The 13,727-nt window shown below is 48.1% G+C and overlaps 1 pseudogene; it reads left to right on the top strand.

The window, feature by feature from the left end:
- The first annotated feature begins 9,921 nt into the window (after positions 1-9,921).
- On the top strand, positions 9,922-11,610 carry LOC123065092 (zinc-finger homeodomain protein 9-like; annotated as a pseudogene).
- The last annotated feature ends 2,117 nt before the right edge of the window (positions 11,611-13,727 follow it).

The raw sequence follows: 13,727 nt of genomic DNA, 5'->3' as shown, positions 1-13,727 counted from the left end.
CCAAACACGAGCAGTTAGTAAGGCAACTACAGTGTCCAAAGCACGAGGACCACCACTCCGAACCCCAAGTCAATGCTTAAAGCAGAAGAAGAATTGTTCTTAGGTCAGGTTCCGTAGCTATGGTTCATACTACTTTGCTCTTGCATCACTGTATTTACTCATACCAACTAATTTCAAATTTGAAGGATGCAATTGAAACTGCAATGGCGCAACAAGTATGTTTTAAACCTGTTTCTTCAACATGTTTGGATGTTTGCTGTTGTAACTTATGTTGATTTCAGTTTCAATTGAATAAACAGTTATGTTCTCATGCCATGCACATTACAAGTGTTGTTATTGTTGTGTAGTTTCCCACACTTATATTATGTCTATGCTGCTTTGTCTTAAATAGATATGATTCGAACTGTATCTATCTTGATTTGGCAACATAAACTAGAATGATATAGACCATACAGTGACCATACTACATAGATATATGTTTGTTTCATGCTGTTATCCTGTCCACCTTACTACTGAACTGGTTTACCAAAATGAGTTTCATATACTACATTGTAAACCTGTGATGTGTTTGTTTGTTTCTCTTTTAGAACGCGAATAAAATATTGGAGAAGAGTACCCCGTTATGCAATGGTAAAGGAAGTAATGCAGATAAGGTTCAAGATAGTGAGACATCCCTGTTGGTCTCCAAGAAAGCTGATAAAAACTATATTGAAGACACTGAGACAACCCCAAAGTCCTGTCTTGATGTAGTGTTCGAGTTACTGGCTAGTACTGCTGGCACCAGCTCTTCGAACTCGTTGCCTAAATTAGTTCGGCTTCTTGAGTCTCAACTTCAAGTTGAAAGACATCGATCAGATGTTATGCGACAGGAAGCTGAAGGACTGAGGAAGTCACTGCAGAATTCAGATGCATACTTTCTGGTGCAACAGCAAGTGCTGGAGGACTTAAGCGCCAAACAAGAGAAAGTTAATAAGCTTGCTAAGCATCTTGCCAGCATTATGGGTACCCAGGATATTGTTTCTTGAGCTCTTCTGAAGTGGTTTCAGTTTTGGACTTGTTTTGCTGTGGCGTTTATATGCTGCTGTGTTCCCTATATTTGCATTGGTGGCGAACTTTGATGCCCAGTGGATGTAATATGTGTAATAGTCGTGATAGCCTAGCGTAAGTTGCTTGCTTATTTATTTCCTTATTGTCTTGTTTATTTCATTGCTTGTAGTCAGTGCAGTTCTTTTTCTGTGGTTTGCTAGTGGCCGCAATAACCTATTTTTTAAAACTAGGCCACAATAACCATGGGCTACATATTTACTGTAGTTACCATTTCCCTCCTACGGGCCGTAGAAACAATGGGCCTTCTACGTGTCATAGAAACAATGGGCCTTATACGGGTCGTAGACACAATGGGCCTTCTACGGGTTGTATCATCAATGGGCCTTGTACGGATCGTATGATCGGTTGGCCAAACATGGGCCAATAACAGACCGCATTATGGCCGTAAACGGGCTAGAGTTGGAATCGCCTATTCATGGGCCGACCATAATGGGCCATCGTTAATCGGCCGTATTTGATGACGCTATGAAAACGGCCCAACGTATTAACGGCCACAAAACGGGCCGACTGTAACCTCGGGCTGAATTTAGCCCACAAGCAGAAAATGACAGTAACGGGCCGTAAGTAAACGAATGCTGGAAATGAGCCCAAGAGTAAATGGGCTCTGAGAAGGCCGAAAGATAACATGGGCTGGAAACGGCCCAACGGAATAACGGGCTGTTAATGGGTATAAAGTGATACACTATTCATTACGGGCCAGTTTCACCACGGGCTGTTAATGGGTATAAAGTGATACACTGTTCACTGCGGGCCAGTGAACCACGGGTCGTTAATGGGCCAAGAGTTACAAAGGGCCTCATATGGGCCGAAAGATGTCATGGGCCATACATGGGCCAGAAGTGAAAACGGGCTGGAATCATATTGGATGGCTCAAATGACGCTACTAGGCCTAATTCAGATAGGGCGTAACGGGCCTTGGGTTAGCGGGTTGTAAATGGGCTATATGCGAACAGGCCGTTAATAGGCTTTCCATGGACCGGCCCGCCACCTTTTTACCAAGTCAAACGGGCCAGCATTTTCACAAGAATGGGCCTCTATTGGGCTGTGCCATGTGTCGACGTATCATAGGCACCTTCTGTCCAATGAATGGATGACATCTGTCCCAACGATGAGCCGGCACGTGTTTCCTCCAGCCAATGATGATTTTACATGTGGAAAATCCCCATTGGTCGGGGCTGTTAACGGGTTATCGGATCCAAAACCCGACCCGATAGCTTAACGGCGTTTCGTTACGGTGGATGTCACGTGTCTGTCACCCTTGACGAAAGCACTTCTGTGACGCGTGATTTATCGTCATGGAAGTGGACACTTCCGTGATGATAATTTTGGTAATGTCATGGAACACTTCTACGACAGCACAGGTATGACTATCTTGATTCTGTCATAAAATCGTCATGGATGTATATGCATGACAAAAAACGCGACCTATTGTGACAAACATGTATCATCACGGAAGTGTATATTTTTGTAGTAATAAGTCATCAAGAGAGAGAAGTAGCAATGAAACTATAACGATCATAATGCTAAGCTAACAGATGGGTCATGTCCATCACATCATTCTCCTAATGATGTGATCCCGTTCATCAAATGACAACACATGTCTATGGTTAGGAAACATAACCATCTTTGATTAACGAGCTAGTCAAGTAGAGGCATACTACGGACTATAAGTTTTGTCTATGTATTCACACATGTACTAAGTTTCTGGTTAATACAATTCTAGCATGAATAATAAACATTTATCATGAATTAAGGAAATAAATAATAACTTTATTATTGCCTCTAGGACATATTTCCTTCAGTTCCTGGATCTCATAGCGGTGCTCCGGCGTTAGCATGGCATAGTAGGTGATCTTGCTACGGACCATGGCGGGGTGCCAGAGAGTGGGCAGAGCGCTGGAGCGGGAGAGGGAGGAGGAGGATGGGCTCGAACTGGTGATGCGGAGCGGAGGAGGGAGATGAGTTAGGGTTGCGGGACGCCGACTGGCTTAAATAGATGGATTTCGTTTTGGGTGGCGAGCTGAAGCGGCGCCACGCGGCGTTCGTCGGACCGCCGGGTTTCCGATCATTTGCGTGTGGGGCCACGCTGTCAGGCCGACATGGCGGGCGTGCCCAGGAACCCCCATATCCGCCCCATAATTAGGCTGGATATGGGGGGTGTCGGTCAGCCTGGGAAATTAAGGGTCGTTCGAGAGGCTTGTCTGGGTCAAAAAATCATGGCCGGGTGGCCCGCCCGAATGTATGAGGCGGGTTTAAGAGGTCTGGTTGTAGATGCTCTAACTTCTATACTTTACAGACACTCTAGGCATGGCCAATAACCTATATATGACGCGTGGACCTACACAACTCAGTTCATTTGTACCTTTACTTCTTAGAATCACTCCTGCAGCATCGGATTCTGTCCCAAAAACGACTCCAATTTCTCAACCTAGTCTCCTTTGAAAGCACAAGTGCACATACCTCTTGTTGGACTAACATTTTCATCTAGTATATTTCAGAGAGTTCAACAAAGGCATGGCATGGACAAGAGGATGTGGAACCCCTTCAAGATGCTAAGTACAAATATTGGCAAAAGCTCAAGACTCTTCATTTCCATTTTAGTGATCCAAGATCATATTGAGTCCATAGGAAAAGCCAATAGTATTAAAATGGGATGAGGTGTTGATTAATGGACTACTTGCTCAAAATGCTTAGTGATATGCTCCAAATCCCTCAACCACTTTCTCATTTCCACATTTTTCCAAAACCTAAAGTCAAACTCGGCCCCGCCAATTTGATTCATTCGGCGCCACCGAGTTCATCGACATAGCCATACCCAGAAACCCTAATCAGTTCAGTCTCACCGATAGGATCTCGGTCTCACCGAGTTGGCCTTGCAAACTCTCTGTTGCCTGTTGCACTTATTTTGGTCTTACCGAGATGTGCAATCGGTCCCACCAAGTTTTCCTGACCAACTCTCTGTTTGCCCATTGCTGAAATCAGTCTCACTGAGTTCATGCAATCAGTCACACCGAGATGAGGTTTTGCCTTAACCCTAGCACATCGGTCCCACCGAGTTGATCATGTCGGTCCCATTGAAAAGCCTAACGTTCACATTTTGAACTAGATCGGTTCCACTGAGTTTCTCTATTCGGTCTAACCGAGTTTGGTAAATTCTGTGCAACGGTTAGATTTTGTGTGGTGGCTATATATACCCCTCCACCCCCTTCTCCACTAGTGAGACAGCCATCAGAACGTGCCTACACTTCCACTACCTATTTTCTCAGGGAGAACCACCTACTCATGTGTTGAGACCAAGACATTCCAATCCAACCACAAGAATCTTGATCTCTAGTCTTCCCCAAGTTGCTTTCCACTTAAATCATCTTTCCACCATATGCAAATATGTGAGAGAAAGTTGAGTGTTGGAGAGACTATCATTTGAAGCACAAGAGGAAGGAGTTCATCATCAACACACCATCTATTAACTTTTGGTGAGTGGTATCTCCTAAATTAGTTAGGTGTCACTTGGGAGCCTCCGTCAAGATTTTGGAGTTGAACCAAGGAGTTTGTAAGGGCAAGGAGATCGCCTACTTCGTGAATACCTACCAAAGTGAGACAAGTCCTTCATGGACGATGGACATGGTGGGATAGACAAGGTTGCTTCTTCATGGACCCTTCGTGGGTGGAGGCCTCCGTGGACTCGCGCAACTGTTACCCTTCGTGGGTTGAAGTCTCCACCAACGTGGATGTACAATTGCGCCACCTATAGGAACCACGCCAAAATCTCCGTGTCTCCAATTGTGTTTGCACACCCCAATCCCATCCCTTTACTTTCTTACAACTTGCATGCTTTACTTTCCCCTGCTCATATACTCTTGCCCCAACCATGTTTGTGAAGATCCGGTCGCCGCCTTCAAGGGAACCACTAGTGGAATCATGGCATCTCGCATTGTCTGAGGGTGTGAGGAGAATATGGTGGTCCTGGTGACATCTTGGGGAGCATTGTGCCTCCACACCGCTCCTACGGAGACATACTTCCTCTCAAAGGGAAGGGAGTTTGGTAACACATCCTCGTCTTCACCGTGCCACTTGTGGTTATCTCTTACCTTTACTTTGTGCAAGCTTTGATTGTGGTGTATCTTTTGCTTGCTCTTGCTCACCTAGTTGCACATCTAGACAACCTATTTGGTGTTAACCCTAATTTGTTAAGAAAAGCTAAAAATTGGTAGTTGCTTATTCACCCCCCCCCCCCCCCGCCGCCCACTCTAGTCAACCATATCGATCCTTTCACTAGGTTTTGATATGAGATGGTGTTGATGAAGATGTTGATGAAGATTGGCCTCCCCGAGATGAGAGGGTTGTTGGTGATGATGATGGCTTCAATTTTCCCCTCCCGGAGGGAAGTTCCCCTGGCAGAATTGCTCCGCTGGAGGACAAAAGTGCTCTTGTCCAAGTTCCACCTCGAGATGGCGGCGCTCTGTCCTGAAAGTCCTCTCCTTATTTTTTTTCTAGGTCAAAATATCTTATGTACCAGAAGATGGGCACCAGAGGTGGGACAAGGCCCCCACTACCCACCGGAGTGCGCCTGGAGGGGGTGGCGCCCTGTTGCCTAGTGGGCACCTAGGTGGCCTCCTCTGGTATTTTTTCCAATATTTTTTATATATTCCAAAATAATTCTCCGTAAAATTTCATCTCATTTGGAGATGTGCAGAATAGGTATCTCTGACGTAGATTTTTCAGTTCCAATTCTAGTTGCCGATATTCTCCCTCTTTGTGTAAACCTTGCATATTATGAGAGAAAAGACATTATAATTACTTCATAAAGTGTTATATTGCATAAAAACACTATAAATAATAGTTGAAAACATGATGCAAAATGGACGTATCACTACTATAGACTCCATCATCACGAAGTTTGATCATCATTTTAATGAGGTATCTTCAGAGCTGGTCCAGAACTTCTCTTGTCTTAACCTAAGAGACTCATTTTCTAGGTTCAATGTGACTCGACGCCGCTCAGGACACCCGCCCGCTCTCTGATGCCGAAGCCTAGCTCCGTCGCAGACTGAAGGGAGCATACTTAGGCCTAGCTTCTCTTGAGAGGTCGATCGCGCGCCAGCGCACCCGGTTTCGTTGGCTCATGGATGGAGACGCGATCACCGCCTTCCTCAAAATGCATGCTGCGCATCACCAGCAGAAGAACCACATATTCCAGTTCAACGACAACGGTAACATGGTGTCTGACCACGCTGACCTGAGCCGCATGGCATTCGAGCACTTCGCCGTGATCCTAGGCTCCCACGAGACACGCACCTACTCCATTGATCTCCAGGCCATCTACCATCCGGCCTTCGACATGTCCGACCTTGACGCACCATTCTCCGAACCCGAGATTTGGGCGGCCGTCAAGCGGCTACCAATAGGCAAGGCGTCGGGCCCGGACGGATTTACCGCAGAGTTTCTACACGCGTGCTAGGACATCATCAAGCACGGCATCTGCGAGGTTTTTCACAAGCTCTACTTGATGAATGGATGTGGATTCCACAAACTTAACGAAGCACTCCTGACTCTGCTCCCGAAGAAGGCCGACGCCTCCTCCCTCTTTGACTACCGTCCCATCAGCCTCATACACCTCCTGGCCAAGCTATTCGCTAAGGTCCTCTCCCTAAGGCTGGCTCCCGGTCTCGGCAATTTGGTTTCTGCCAATCAGAGCGTGTTCATCGCCGGGCGTGGCGTTCACGACAATTTCATGCTCGTCCAGCAAACAGCGCGCCTCCTCCACAACCTCAGGGCGCCGCGAGTCCTCCTCAAACTTGACATCGCCCGGGCTTTTGACACCGTCTCCTGGCCATTCCTCTTCGAGGTCCTCCGTCACCTTGGCTTCGGTCGGAGATGGTACGCTTCGGTGGCAATCCTCCTGTCGACCTCCTCCACGAGAGTGCTCATCAATGGAACCCCCGGACCGCCCATTGATCATGCTAGCGGACTGCGGCAGGGCGACCCGATTTCTCCCATGCTTTTTGTCCCGATTATTGACGTACTCAACACCTTGATCCAGCACGCCACTAGTCGATGCATTCTCCACCGCCTCACGACCAGGCACGCCATAACCAGCATCTCGCTTTTTGCGGACGACATTGTCCTATTCTACCACCCCGGCGATCATGATCTTTGGGCCGTGCAAGGCATTCTCAAGGTGTTCGGTCAAGCTTCTGGCCTAATTACAAACTTCGCTAAGTGCTCCATGACACCCATTTGTTGCACGGATGAGTCAGCCACCAATGTCGATGTGATGCTCTCTTGCCATACCATGCACTTCCCCATCCAATATCTTGGACTTCCGCTCTCCACCAGGAAGGTCCCCATTTCGGCGCTGCTACCCCTCGTGGAGAAGATGGCCAAGCGCCTTGCCACTTGGCAAGCTTGCCTACTGTCTCGTGGCGAACACCTCGCTCTTGTTCGACATGTCCTGAGTGCCATGCCCGTCCACCTTCTACTGGCCATGGCCCTCTCTCCATCCATCCTGAGGCTTGTCAACCGGCTGATCCATGATTTTCTATGACATGGACGCAAAGAGGCCCGCTCTGGCAACTGCCTGGTTAACTGGCAGAAAGTGTGCCGCCCCCTCGAGCTTGGGGGCCTTGGCGTACGGGACCTTCAACGTACCGGCATCTCCCTCCGGGTTAGGTGGCTCTGGCTTCGCATCACTGACCCCACGCGGCCCTGGCACCATCTACACCTGCCAGATGACGCCGACGTGTGCGGCATCTTTCGTGCCTCTACATCCAGGACCATTGGAGACGGACTCACGTGTAAATTCTGGACTGACCATTGGTTAGATCGCAAGTCGATCGCCGAGCTTGCTCCGAGCCTAACCGCTCTGGTTCCTCGAAGACGCCGCAATAAGCGCTTAGTCCAGGAGGGACTCCTCAATCGGGCATGGATCCAAGACATCCGTGGCGCACTTGGGGTCGAGGCCACTGTCGAGTACATCTTTCTTTGGAGGCGTCTTCTTCAGGTCACCCTCTCCTCTGACCCCGACCACATACGCTGGTGGTGGACTGCTAGCGGCTCATACTCGGCCTCATCCTGCTACCTGGCTCTTTTCCATGGATCCATTGCAGACATGGACTGGAGAATGACATGGAAGGGCTGGGCCCCGACCAATGTCAAAGTGTTCTTATGGCTCGCCAAGCAGGACCGTTGCTAGACCGCGAAAAGACTTGCTAAGCGAGGGCTAACCCACCCTCCCCGGTGTGTCCTATGTGATCAAGACTTCGAGGACATTCATCACCTCCTGACCACCTGCGTCTTCTCCAGAGAGATCTGGCATCGCTCTCTTGCCTGGTGCAAACTCACTGTCACCCCCCCCCCCAATGGCGATCTCAACCTCTACGACTGGTGGCGCGATGCTACCGGCTCCATCCCAGTTTCGCTCCGGAAGGCCCTTGCGTCCCTAGTACCGCTGGTCACCTGGGCCATCTGGAAGCACCGCAATGCTTGCATCTTTGACCTTCAGCAACCCTCGGTTAGCTGCTTGTTCTCCTCGATTCAAGATGATGTGCGCACCTGGGCCTCGGCCGGCGCCAAAGGACTCCAAGTTATAATTGACGCGTTATAAACCACTGTAACTGGGCCGAGCATCCCACTTCTTCTGCTCACGAGGACACTTGGCACGCCTACTTGTGTACGAGCTAGGTGTCCTCTAAACCTGTATTCTTTCTACCTATCAATGCAATGATATGCCGACTTGGCGTATTGGAGAAAAAAAAGGTTCAATGTGAAAAAGCTTGAGACTCATAGAGATTTATCAAGAGTATTTCTCTAAGTATGAACGCGAACACATAGAAGATAACCTTGAGCTATTCATTATTCATATGAGAAGAATTTAAGACTTGTCATGATATTGCAATCCTAAAAGATAGTTGAACTTGAACGGCACATCATGTTTCCTATGGTTTATCGCCTCGTTGAGTTGGCATTGCTACTACCGGTAATGAGGACAATAGCTGAAAGAGCCTTCTCAGCAATGAAAATAATTAAGGCCGAGTTGTGTAACATGATGTTCGGTGGCTGGTTTAACTATTTGATGGTGTTTTACATTGAGCGAGGAGGGATATTCAAAAGTCTTCATCATGGTAAAATTAAGGAAGATTTTCATAATGATGTTTGGGCATTGCCATTGGCTGGGACTTCTAGAGATCATTCAAAGTTTCGTTATCGGTATGTTTCAGATTATCGAGTAAAATTTCTCGTTGTGTTGCATTAGTGGGATTTGTTATGCCTTATGGAAATATTTTAGGCTATTTTTTGCACATGCGTGAAATTTAGATGCCGGCTTAGTCTCTCGAGTGTGCTCATAGTGATAGGGAGTGCGTGCATTCATAGGGGTGAGTGTATACGCATATATATGAGCGTTTGCGTCTATACTGTGTTAACAAAATACGAGTCACAAATGTACAATAGTGGTCTTCACACGTCGTGTACATCTATCTGATGATGTAGTAGTAAATTGACAGCTAAAAAATGACCGAGGTCAAACCAAAAACGGCCGGGTTTCCATGCATGTATACCCCCAGGCAGCGAGCGGCATATAACAGTGCGGTTTCATATGATCTAATATTAATTTATCGCACAATTTTTGGATATTCTCTCTTTTCCATAGTCACTTCTAATTACAAGATTAATAATATCTGTTCTTAGCGTCGGCGTTGCTCTTTTTATACTCTAACCTCAAGCCTTCGTTTCACATCTTACGAGCTTCCCTCTCCTTCGTTGATCGTAACTAAATCCGTGAGCGTTAGACACTAGCCGAGTGACACAGCGGAGGCCATGGACGTCAAGTACCTCAACGGTGGCTCCGTCAAGAAGGTGAAGCAGGCCGTGGCGCCGGGGGTGGAAGAGGTGACGTACATGGAGTGTGGCAGAAACCACGGGCTGGCTAGCGGTGGGCACGTCGTGGACGGCTGCGGGGAGTGGATGCCCTTGGGTGACCACAACCCCGCCGACGCGTCGTCGTACAAGTGTGCGGCCTGCGGCTGCGACCGCAACTTCCACCGCAAGGTGATGACGGAGAGGTCGCCGCCGCCCCCCCCCCCCCCCCCCATGGCGGCGACCGTGCTCCATGGCTTGCCGCAGCGCAGGGAGGAGACGCTGGAGGACCGGCTCCCGGGCGTCGACTCTGACACCGACTCGGATGGCACGGAGTATGACTCGCATGCCACAGAGTACGACTCGGGAAGGCACGGAGTATGACGACAAGCTCTCCGTGTACCGACCACTGCAGCCTCCACCCGCGTATCATCCGGCGCGGGTGGCGCAGCAGCCGCCACCGTACATCTCTTGTGCGCGACACAGTCGCCCACTAGGGGCACTGCAGATCCAGAGGCTCACCGTCCAGCGCTCACCGGTGACGGCGCCACCGCCCCATGGGGTTATGTCAGAGAGGAAGCGGTCTCGCACAATGTTCACTGCCGACCAGAAGCTGCGGATGCAGGAGTTGTCGGAGCACCTGGGGTGGAGTCTGCAGAAGCGCGACAAGGACATCATCGAAGCAAGAGCGAGAACATCTTCAGGAACTGGATGAACAACAAGAAGCGCAAGTACCCCAACGGCCACGACGGCTCCGCTGCAGCCTCCTCCGGCGTCGGACCATCCTGTCTCCGTCTCCCCCCACCACCGTCACACCACTAGTGTTAGAATAAATCTTGTATGTGCGTCTAGTTTCTCTGCCATGGCAACATTCAGCCATGGGTTGTTTTTCGGCTGCCATGACAAGCCTTTTTTATGTTAATGTTTTTTGCTGGTAGGCTCAACTACTTTGAGCGATTTCCGTGGCGCGCTGGATCCGTTCGTGAGATGTCACGAACCTGTCGGGGCCGTGGGCGTTGCAAGTTTCCCTTGTATACCAGAATAAAAGGAGGTGAAAAAATAAGAAAAGTCGCAATTGCACGCGCTGCAGAAAACTCTCTGTGTCTCTTCGTTCTTCGTGTTCATCGAGCGAGTGTGAGCCGTTTGTGTGTGAGAGGAGATTGCCGCAATTGGCATTGAAGCCTTCTTGCGTGATGAGAGATGACCAAACAAGCCCCCTCGGCAACACCGTGAGCTAAGATCACTAGTGCCGACGAAGAGTCATGGTGGATCGTGAAGACTCGGATGGTGTGCGAGGGTGGGGGAGGCATACCCTGTCCCATGCCCACATGTACCAACTACAAACATTGGGCCCTCCTGATGCAAGTGATGCTCGAGCGCCACTGGGAGGCGATCGAGGTTGGCACCACCATCCGAAGCGACGGCCGGCTAGCCCATAAGGTAGTCCTCCATGGTGTTCCACTGGAAATAATGACGATACTCACCACCAAGCCCACGGCCAAGGACACCTGGGACACCCTGAGGACGATCGGCCTTGGAGTGGCACACGTCTATGAGACCACGCTCGCGACACTGTCCAAGCATTACAGCGACATCCGATTCACCAACTGCGATATGGTGGAAACTTTGCCATTCGCATCACGAGCATGATGGTGCAAATGGTGCAGCTCAACCAGACGACCCGGGAGAAGTGCATTGTCCGTAAGTTCCTATCCGTTGATTCTAAGAAGTAGTCGCAGATTGCCCTGTTAATCGAGATGCTCGTCGACCTCGACACACTCACTGTCGAGGAGTTAACGGGGTGCCTGGAGGTGGCAGAAGAAGCAGTTCAAAATAAACAAGATCGATAATGTCGTGGGTCGATTGTTCCTTGATACATTTCAAGCATATCTATAATTGTTATATGATTCATGCTATATTGCTATCAATTACATACACTTCGGACATACTTTGTATCAACTTTTATTGGACTAACATATTAATCAAGTGCCAAGTGTTAGTTCCTATTTTTTTGTCTTTTTTCACTTTCAGGAAAATCCCTATAAAATCGGAGAAAAAATAGTTCAAAAATAGTTCGCGCAGTTTCACATCAAAAGAAGATCCAGGAGCCAAGGCCCGGCCCCAAGGGCCTCCTCAGGTGTGTAGGCAGCTAGCGATGGTGCCCTGGGCCTCTAGGCGTCTACAGCCTGGGGCATCCTCCCATGTGGATCCGGTGCCCGATAGTCTTTATATACCGCCAAACTCCTATCCTAATTACCGATGATTTTTTCGGCGTGTCCACGTCGCTTTTCTGAGGCGATCTTCGTTTTCTCTCTGATTTGGCACTCTACAGAGGGGTGAACCTTCATCTTCAACCTGTACATCAACTATTGTTGCTCTCATGGCGATCTAGGAGTAGTTCCCATTCAAGGCTACCGATTTGTGCTAGTAGCTATGTGTCATGTATCTCTTCTTGATCGTAAGAATTGCCACCATGATTAAGATCTTTTGCATTGATGATTAGTTGAATTGTATGATGTACCTCGTGTGATAAGTACTTTTATGGATCAAATCTTGTTCATGTGATATTCTTGAACTTAAGGAGTTAATGAGAACCCAAATCTCCAAGAGTAACAAGTGTTGGTGAAGAACGAGTTGGGAAATCACGAGCGGGTCTTGTGGAAGTGTATGTCGAGTGAAATTTTTTCAGACCCCAAAGAATCAAAGTGTTTGGGTGGAGGGACAGGAAGTAATCGATCTTTTACGGTTTGGGAAGAGTAGAGGAAGAGTAGAGCAAGCTCAAGTCAAATGTTGAAGTTGAGAGGTGGTAGAACAGGGGCCAAATTGACCGTTGTTCTGGAGGGGAACCTGGGTGCCCAGGTTATTTGCCCTGGTGTCCAGGCTCTTTAGCGCCATCTGAGTGCCCAGAGTAGGGACTTTGGGTGCCATTGGTATTTAGTAGGATAAAACCCACTCTAGGGACCCATGGGTTCACTATCCGCGAGAGTCGGCCTATCTAGAGAACCTTCCTCTTGTGATCTGGGGACTCCGGCTACCCAGAAGTCCGTGAGTTTAGAGACCCTGTGTGTCTAAAAACCCTCTCACCATTACGAGGAGCAGGTCCCTGTACCCGAGGGACCCGGGGTATCAACAATTGCCAAATATTGGCCTATGGTTTTACCCTACTCCCTCTGGTCCTTTTTAGTCTGCATATATTAGTTGTCATGGATTATATAAGAATGTTCATTGAATATTTAAAAAAATAGTGAATACAAACATTTCTAATTATTAATAACGCATGAATATGTGAATCTAACTTTTATTATTATGACTAACATTTAGAGAAGTTTTACATTTCTTTAGAAAAGAAAAACATGTGCTAAATGGGCCACTGGTTGTAGTCCATCTAAGCAACACAAGTCTTTTTATTTACAATTCGTTTGTTAAAGATTGCAAAGTTTGTATAGAAATGTTGTTCGTGTACTGGTCAACGCAGCTTGTCTTGGAGCTGCAGGTCGCAGATTCGACTCCGTCGTGTAATGTTTTAAATTTTAATTTTCCTTGTATACTGACAGATGGGGCCCATTAGAGAGATATATATATTATTCAAGTGATAAAGTCTTGTCGCTACAAGTGGGCGCCATGCCACGTCAGACAAATACGATGCCATGTCAACGCACTATACAGCTACATATTAGATTAACACCGTATTTACAGGCGTGTGCCAAGTTCTAGGGCCAGTTCGGCGTATTTTTTAAGTTCAGACACTAAACTGAACATGTATGGCA

The sequence above is a fragment of the Triticum aestivum genome, chromosome 3B (assembly GCF_018294505.1).
Source record: "Triticum aestivum cultivar Chinese Spring chromosome 3B, IWGSC CS RefSeq v2.1, whole genome shotgun sequence".
NCBI lineage: Eukaryota > Viridiplantae > Streptophyta > Magnoliopsida > Poales > Poaceae > Triticum > Triticum aestivum.
This window is presented reverse-complemented; position numbering and strand designations above follow the sequence as displayed.